Genomic DNA, 8,952 nt, shown 5'->3' with positions numbered 1-8,952 from the left:
TGTGGTGCCTCTTCTCCCTCTGATAGTTATGGGCATCCTACAAAACCCAGCTTTAATGATCTCATGTCATGTGCACGTGTAGTCTTCCCTAACACACTTAGGCAGGAAGATGACCCTGTCCTCAAGGGACTGAGAGACCAGGGAGGAGACAGACAGCTAAACAATTACAATCTAGTGCCATGAGAATACATATAGCTTAACAGGACTATGTTCAAGCCGAGGGAGCTTAGACCATATGTCTGAGGCAGCCAAGGATCTCCAGAGAATATACTCTGAGCTGATTGATAAGGATACCCAGGATTTTTTCAGGAGGGTCAAAGAAGGTGTGAGTGGTCATAGGTGGGGAGAGGGTTTAGAAAGGGATTTGCGGCCTGGCATCTGTCTCAGGAGACTCAGGCTCCTACACACCTGGGCATACTCTGGAAACAACAGTACTGTAGTTCTGTGTGGCTGGAGGGTCAAATTGGCCTGAAGGAGGGGCAAAGGGAAGGGCGAGCACCTTGAAGCTTAAGACCAGATCACCAAGGCCTTTTCAGTTGAAATTGGGTTTTTACACTTTATTCTGTGAATGAAACAGAGCTGTTAAAATATTTGAGCCTGGTGTGTTAGAAAGACGAAAAGGGGCCCTAAGGGGGCTGTTGTGGGAGGTGTGTTAGAAAGACGAAAAGGGGCCCTAAGGGGGCTGTTGTGGGAGGTCCCTCCTCAACCCCTGGGCTGTTCAAGGCCCTCTGTCTTGGCACTGAGTGGTCAGGTCGTTTCTGCTCCAGGCTGGGAATTGTGTTAGGGCAAAGACATTGTCTCATTTGCCAGTGCATCCCTGCAGCCTGCAAACCCCCCGGTATACAGCAGGGACTGTACACTGGGGAGCAGAATGCTGGGCACCAAGAACTTGAGGCCAGGGACTGTAGAATAGAAAGCGAACCTTTATTTCTTCCCCAGCGCTGCCCCTGGCACAGAGCTGGTAGGTGTTCAGCCAAAGTCTGACCCAACCATAAGGAGGTCAGAGAGGTCCTGGGCCCAAACTCAATCCCAGGGAGGTTCATTATAGGCAGGTGAAGGAGAGGTGATTGTAGCAGCTTCTGTTCAGCGACTGCTGTGTGCCAGAATTCACACCTATTGTCTTACGCCATCTCCCCAACAGCTCCTAAATTGGAATTATTGTCCCAGTTTTCCTGATGCGGAAACTGAGGCTCAGAACGGTTCTGTAACTTGGCCAAGGTCACACAGCCAGCAAGTAGGTGGGCGAAGGCACAAGTCAAAGCCTACTGGCCTGCCCCTCCACCTCGGGAGGCAGTGCGACGCCTGCTCCATTTGTGTGGCTGCTGGGGTTGGGGGGCATCCCGCACTGGGGTGCGGGACCCGGGAAAGGCGGCTAGCCGCCGCGGGTTGGCGCAGCTCCCAGGTTCGGAAGTTACGAAGGTTCCGTGCATTTCGCTAGCCTCCCAGCGCAGCTCGTCTCCGCACCGCCGCAGTTACGCCGCTAGCGCAGCGGGGCTCAGGTGCTGCAGCGGGCGGGGGCCTGGGGCCGGGAGGAAGGCGGGGACGCAGTTTACGTAATCGTCCGCTCGCAGGTGCATGAGGCCGCCGGCCGCGAGTGCTCCCTGCGCGCTCCCAGGTGCGCACTTGGCGCAGGCGGCGGCGCAGCACGGCGGCGGCGGGCGCTGGCCGGCGCTCTCAGGTGCGGCAGGGCGCGCGTGGAGGGGGCGCGCGGCGAACGAGGGGGCGGGCTTTCCGTTCCCCAGCAGCCGCGGGGCCCGCCCCCTGGCCTGGCCAATGGGCGCCCTCGGCGGTGTCACGTGCTCGCCGCCGCCGCTGCCGCCGCCGAAGCGGAGACCGGAGCCGCGAGCGCCACCAGGGCAGCAGCCGCCGCAGCCGCCGCCGCTGGGCAGAGGAGCCGGAGACGCGAGCGGGCGAGGTGGCGGCGGCGGCGGAGCGGGAGCGGGTACCGGGCGCGGGCAGAGCGCGGCGGCGCGGGTAGGCTCCGGCGGCGGGGCGGGCGCCTGCGCGGCGGGCCGTCCCGGGCGGGCGGCGGTTAAGGCGGCGGTTGAGGCGGTTGGCGGAGCCGGCCCGGGCCCCGCATTGTTTGTTGTGCGTCCTTAGCAGCGGCGGCGGCGGTGGCGGCCGAGGCGGAGAGCAGGGAGCAATCCCGGCCCCGCGGCTCCGGCATTGTGGCCGCCGCCGCCGCCGCCGCCGCCGCTGCGGTGCCCCGGCCGCTTCGGGCAAGGGCAGCGGGCAGCCTTCCTCACCTTCGCGGGGACGGGGTCCCGGCCGATCAGGGGAGGGCGTGGGCAGGGTGGGGGGACGCGGTGCCGGGAGGTCTTCCGGGACGGAGGGCTCGGGGCTTGGGGCAGGTGTTGGAGGACATTGGGGGCAGGAGCTGGGGAGAGGCTTCGGGGGGCAGGCGGAGGGTGTGGGCAGATTTGGGGGTAAATAGGGGTGCAGAGGGATCCGGCCCAATGGAGGAGGAGAGCCTTCAGGCAGGTTTGGGGGGCCCCCTGGGCCAGGCGAGTGCGAGATGGAGGACATTCCGGCCGGTGGGGAGGGCACTATATTCTGGGGTTTAAGGAGGAGTGAGGGGGCTTTTGGGGAGGGCAGGGACGAGTGGGGTGGGAATGGAGGGAGAAGACTGGGGACTCGAGCAGGACTGGAAGGAGCGCTGCGTGCCGGGGGCAGGGAGTGGGGCGGGTATTAGGAAGGCCACCGGGACGCCCGTGAAGGGGAACGATGGAGGAGGGGGTCGGGGCAGGGGGAAGTGAGGGCAGGCAGGGAGCGCCTGAAAGGGAGGGAGGGGAGCAGGGTGCCTAGGCGTCTGGGGTGATAGGGAAATGAAGGGTAGGCCCAGGGGCTCCAGGAGACCTGCGAGGGGTGTGAGGGAGTGTGTGGCCAGGTGTATAGGGGAGACTGCAGGGAGGCGGGAGGGGGTTGACATGTGAAGATAAAAAGGCAGGTATCTGGTGCTCAGGGAAGAGGAGTATGGGGTGGAAGGGGGAAGTTGATTGGGGCAGAGACTTAGTTTGAGGGCTTGCAGAGAGAGGTGGGGACAGTAGGAGAAGGGTGATGGGGATGGAGAGCAGGAGGTGTGTGGGGCATTTAAAGGATAGCGGGAGAAGTGCGTGAAATGGAGGGTGTTTATGCAGGAAGTATGGAAGAAGGTGGGAGCAGTAAGAGAGGGAACTTTGAGGTAGGACGGAGGGTGAGGGGTTCTTGGCAAGTGTTGGAGGACATTAGGGGCAGGAGCTGGGGGAGAGGGACAGGTGTGTGGGGTGGCATGGAGTATGTGAGGTGGAGGGCAGAAGGGGGTGGGGAAAGGGAAGTGTTCTTGGAGTGGCAGGTAAAGTGTGGGGACAAATGGAAGGAAAGATTTCTGAGGCAGGAAGTGTGGAGAGGTTGGGGAGGAGGGAGGTGGAGGGGAGGGTGAGAAGGAAATCAGTAGAGGGGGACAACGGGATAGACTGGAGGGGAAGGTGGACAGGTCTGGAGTACAGTAGGTGGAGGGAGGGAAGCACACGTTTGGGGCACTGAATTTTGTGCTGTAGGGAGAAGGGAGGTAGGGAGAAAGAAGGAAGGTAGACAGGCTATTTTGGGGTAGAGGATGTAGAAGAATGCTTAATATCTATAGTGGAGTAAGAGAAGGGCAAGGCAGAGGTGTATGTGGACATGTCTGTAACTAGAAAGGCATAGGTGATGGATTGTGGTGGTGGTGGTGGTGGTGGTGTTGGGGGAAATAGGATGCCCAGATTTAGGGCAGGAAATGACTGTTTAAGTTGGAGAGAGCTAGGAACACAGGTTGCTTAAGAGAGTACGGAAGATCCAAGGAGTGGAAGTATGGGGAGAGATTGGAACACTTTGAGTTTTGAGAGATGAAAGGGGCCAAGATTTTTAGGTCACTGAGAGTATAAGGAAGGTCAGGCAGAGTGCAGAAGTTGGAAAAATAACTAAATGGAGAGGATTAAATTCCATACTGAGAGAAACTGGAGATTGAGGGGTGGGGGGACCTGGACCTGGATCCTGGAATGATGTTAATGGAAAATGGAGGACATTAAACTCAGTGTCATATCTGAAAGTTCATACTCCTAGGGTCAGAGAGATCATTGAGCCTGCTTTTAATTCCAGAACCCAGTAAATGAGGAAGGGGTAAGGGGTAAGGGAGAGCTGAGTGCACATCCCCAAATTTGGAAGAGGTGTGTAGTGGGTATCATCCTAGCATATTGGTTTGACGAGTGGACAGAAGGGCCACACAGGGTCATGAGGAGCTCACCAAGAGTGAATGGAAATGGGATTGCAGCAGGTGCAGGGCAGATGTCTTTGTGAAACTGCAAGAGACCAGGCCCAGTGGCCAGTAGCATTCAAGGGCTATGTATAAGAGGGGAAGAAAGGGATACCTTGGTGCAGTGTCTCAGATACCTGGTGCTTTCTGGGTAATGGGTCAGTATTCAGGCAGCATGGGGTGATGTAATATCTTGAGTCCCATGCTATAGGCAGACAGAAGTAATGTACACCTAGCTCCTAAAACTGGCGGAATTGGAGCTTTCTGACTCTTTACACTCTTTCAAGGCGTGAATAACTGATCTGGATTGTTGACTTTTGCTCCCAAATAGTTCAGGTAAAATTTAGTTGGAGGCTTTTGGATTCTCTGGTATTTTGATTTGAGTTGGGAAGTGTAATGTTAGCTTTATTGGGGTTGGGCGGACATATGGCCTTCAGCTTGCCAAACACATGGGAAGTAACCTTTAGGGGTTTGAACACAGACATTTATTTCAGTGCAAGTCTCATTCACTGTTCTGTGGCTTGTGTTAGATTCTTAGGGGTTTGAAAGGATTAAGCAAACTACTTTGAGACTGCTTCAGTAAGCAAGGTTTCCTAGAATCTTGGAAAACGATTTCCCTTTTGACAGTTGAAAATTAAGTCTTGTCAGATTTTGCTAAAAAATAAATTTCATCATGTTGCAGAAATAACTTCAATTATCACTCTGTGGGCTTCACGTAATGTGTAGTGTGGTACCTAGTATGATTTCAAATAAAAGGTTCGCTTTGGTAGCTTGGGAGCTTTCTGGGTTGATTAGTTTTCTTCTTTTGTCGATTTAGGAAGTATCTTAATGCAGCCATTGTATGTTTGAATAATAAGTTTGAGTGGAAGTGGGAATCTTGCCTAAACATAATGAGGGCGGAGCAGAACACCAAATTTTAAGTAATCGGAATCTGTTAATATAAATATTAAAAAAATAAACTGGAAGCGAATGATTTGTAAAATCCAAATTTGAAGTGTGTCATGGCAGCAAAAGAATGCTCTGAAGGCATTGCTGTAAGATTTTATTTTTGGAGGGAAAGATTTTCAGAGTATAATGTCCCTTCGATTGAAACTCTTGAGTATTTTGAGATTTGATATATGTATACAATATAATTATAGGGAGCATATCTGACCTCATTTGCTTTTTGGCAGAGAATTTGAGCAGTAGGATATAAGATGAATAGAGTGAGCTTTGAAAATTCCCTCCAACATAGCCATTGTTTCCTCCTTATATTTTTTAAGTCCATTGTGTTCATTTTATTGACTTGGGGTGCGCACTACTTTCTTGCTCAGAATACTCAATTCTGGTATAGTGTTCGGATTATATGTATTGTTCAGTGAAGTTCTATGAATTGGGGCAATTTGTAGGCACTTTAGATATCCTAAGTTTATGAACCAAGGAAAGCAGGTTATTTAGGCTTTGTAGGCTGAATAATTGGGTTCTGGTTTTATTTTCGCTGGTGACTTGCTGGACAAGATATTTAATCCCTTTGTGCTGGTTTCTTCTCTAGAAACCTGACTCTGTCCATCTCCCATGAGAATCAAGGTGGTTTATATAAAACAAGTTTAAGTCTTTTGGGAAGACTAGAACTATGTAAATACGGGGATAGATGTTATTTAGTTTCTTTTTTCTCCCCTGTGGTTTTTAGACTGGTCAAATATTAGTACTTCATAATTTGCCATTAGGTGGGTTAATTTGTTGTGTGAAAGTTGGATAGAGATGAAACTTATGTGAATATCAGAGGTGTCTGCAAATTGAAGTTTGTTCATTCTCTGCTGTCTGCTTACCTTTCCAATTTCTCAGCTAAGTGTTAGTGCTGGTTTGAGTTCTTCAGTCTGAGCAGAAGCTTGTGAGAGACATTGCGTTCTAGCTATAGCCCAAGATTGTTTCTAAGCAGGAATTTCCAGAGACAGAGTCCTTCTTTGGCTCAGTGAATTCAATTCTTTTTTTTTTTTGGAGGGGGCATGGAGTCTCTCTCTGTCGCCAGGCTGGAGTGCAGTGGCACAATCTCGGCTCACTGCAAGCTCCGCCTCACGGGTTCAAGTGATTCTCCTGCCCCAGCCTCCTGAGTAGCTGGGACTACAGGCGCCCGCCACCATGCCCGGCTAATTTTTTGTATTTTTAGTAGAGGCAGCATTTCACCATGTTGGCCAGGACAGTCTTGATCTCTTGACCTCGTGATCCACCCGCCTCAGCCTCCCAAAGTGCTGGGATTATAGGCATGAGCCATCACACCCGGCCAAATTCAATTCTTATATCAGAAATAATAAACATAATACATTTTCTTATGTATTTTGCAGAAAATTGATTACTGACTGAGTGACTGGAACAGAAAAATAGAGCTATCCCTTCTGCTAGTGACATCAAGCTTCCTTGTTCTGATTTACTGAATACTCCTTCCTTTTTCAAGTTTTAGTTATCAAATAATTACCCATCATTTGGTATTTCCATATGCATTGATAGGTTATGCTCTATTTGAGGGGGAATGATTTTTAAATGCTTTCTTAATGTTGTGTTTGGTTTACAAGTTGTAAAGAGCCTTCCAGGTGCTGGTCATGATTTTTTTTTTTTTTTTTTTTTTTTGGAGACAGGTTCTTGTTCTGTGGCCCAGGCTGGAGTGCGGTGGTGTGATCATAGCTCATTGTAACCTTGAACTCCAGAGCTCAGGTGATCCTCCCACCTTAGCATCTCAAGTAGCTGGGACTACAGGCATGTGCCACCACATCTGGCTATTTTTTTTACTTTTAGTAGAGACCAGGTCTCAAGGTCTTGCTGTGTTGCCCAGGCTGATCTTGGACTCCTGGGCTCAAGCGATCCTCCTGTTTCAGCATAGGTTGCTTTATTACACATTAATTTGCCTTGAGCTTGATAATACCCAGCTCCGATAGTGATCTTTCTTTGCTACGTGATCTACTCTAATAGTTTACTGTCTTAGGTAACATGTGTGGACACTGTTACTCATTTTACTGCTTTTCTGTTTTCATTTGTTTTGCATAGGTCCTTTTATTGGAAGATTGGTTGTTTTTCAAAATTCGTTTAGCTACAGAAACTGTTTCTGACTAGTAATTCTAAGAGGCTAGTGAATCGAGTCTAATTTTAGAAAACTTTATTGAGAGATGTAAGTTTAATGTATGTGTCAGTTAAAATAGAAATAAAGTAAATAAGGCCAGATTAATGGTGATACAGATAATTAGGTGATTTGAGCCTGAAAGTTGTGTTAATCTTTAATATAGCTTTTAGTTCTTGCATTGACTAGTGAGGTGACCAAATGACCTGATTTGTAACTTTCATGTCTAATTTGAATTATTTCTTGTCCTAAGGGTCCATTAAGTGCATCCTGTTTGAGAAGTATAGTGCCTGCCTCACAACAGACTCTCCACATGTGCGTGTGGCTGAATGAAGCAGTCCTAAATTTTATTTGGTATTCAGATTCTCTTAACTTCTGACATAACTAGCGCTGTGTAAAACATCTGCTTTCTTTAGTTAACTTTAGCATAACTTGAAAGGGTACAGTTGATTACATCAATAATAAAATCACAGCCTTGCATTGTGTGACTTCATGGTTCATTTCCACTTGAAAAGTGAGAATTCTGCAGCAGGTTGTGTAATAAATTCTGAGGCATTTCTGGGTCATGGATAAGATGTTTCTTACTGCACCTGCAGAATTTCCTGTTCTTTGCAGTTTTCCAGGTGCCAGGATTTTTGACAATATCCTATTGGGCAGATCAGCATTTTGTTTATGATTTTAATTTAACCAATGTAGTACTGTTGACATATAGTGACTAGTAATTGTCCTAAAGGGCTCTGTCTAGATTTTTTTCTTACCATGCTTGTTTTAGTATGCCATTGTTAAGCCCGTTTTGCCAGTTAATTCAGCAAGCATAAATTGACATTTAGGCTCAAAAGTGTGTTTTGTACCAGACCTAAGATTTCTTAGTATGCTTCAATAATACTGGTTTGAGTAAAGAATAGATCCTTCTCTAGATATATTGGCTCTTAATATGAAAATGGAGTTTGTAACTGGTTACTTATGTTTAGTCAGCCTAAATGGAAATCAGTACAATTTAAGGCAGCTAGGTAGTGATCTAATAAATAAGCAGTTGGTTTGTAAAAGTTAAGATGGAGGCAGTTCATTTTTAAGATGTTTATAGTTCAAGTAAATCTGAAACTCATTAAACATTGCATCTAATCATAGGCTTCTGTACAGCTTAGGCAACCTAAATTTTAACCTAATGAAGTTTTGGGTACTGAGTAACTCTTGAGTTAAATAATTCTGAATAACTCACAAAGCTAGTGAACTAGAGGAGAAAAGTGTTGCAGTTTTGATGATTAAAAGCTGGAGAGAATAAAATCTCAAGACTTTGGTGTGAATATTTTCGGTTGTTTTTGAAGTAAGCTGTGAATGAGCTTATAATGCCAGGGTTAGCATAGAAGAACAGATATCAAACATCGTGATGAGGCTTTTAAAAATACGGTATCTTAAAAATAAGTACTAACTGTGATTTTTTTGTTCTGCCAGTTTTGTGGTAAATGTTTTAGAACTATACAAAATTGACTTTTGAAGTTGGTCAGTATTATCGTTCCTTTATTTCTAGAGCTCAGAGTTCATATACCTGAACTTTCGTCCCTGTGATGGCTGTATAGTGTAGGTGAACAATGGAATA

The 8,952-nt window shown here is 48.1% G+C and overlaps 1 protein-coding gene across 7 annotated transcripts in view; it reads left to right on the top strand.

The window, feature by feature from the left end:
- Window positions 1-1,807: 1,807 nt before the first annotated feature.
- The window catches only part of STRBP (spermatid perinuclear RNA binding protein), a 159,020-nt gene continuing 151,875 nt past the window's right edge, over window positions 1,808-8,952 (top strand). For all 7 annotated transcript variants that reach the window (XR_010123368.1, XR_008504701.2, XR_010123367.1 and 4 more), the window contains exon 1: window positions 1,808-1,974. The gene's annotated coding sequence lies outside the window, so the exon portion shown is untranslated. The remainder of the gene's footprint in view (window positions 1,975-8,952) is intronic.

Source organism: Pongo pygmaeus, chromosome 13 (genome assembly GCF_028885625.2).
Source record: "Pongo pygmaeus isolate AG05252 chromosome 13, NHGRI_mPonPyg2-v2.0_pri, whole genome shotgun sequence".
Classification (NCBI taxonomy): Eukaryota; Metazoa; Chordata; class Mammalia; order Primates; family Hominidae; genus Pongo; species Pongo pygmaeus.
This window is presented reverse-complemented; position numbering and strand designations above follow the sequence as displayed.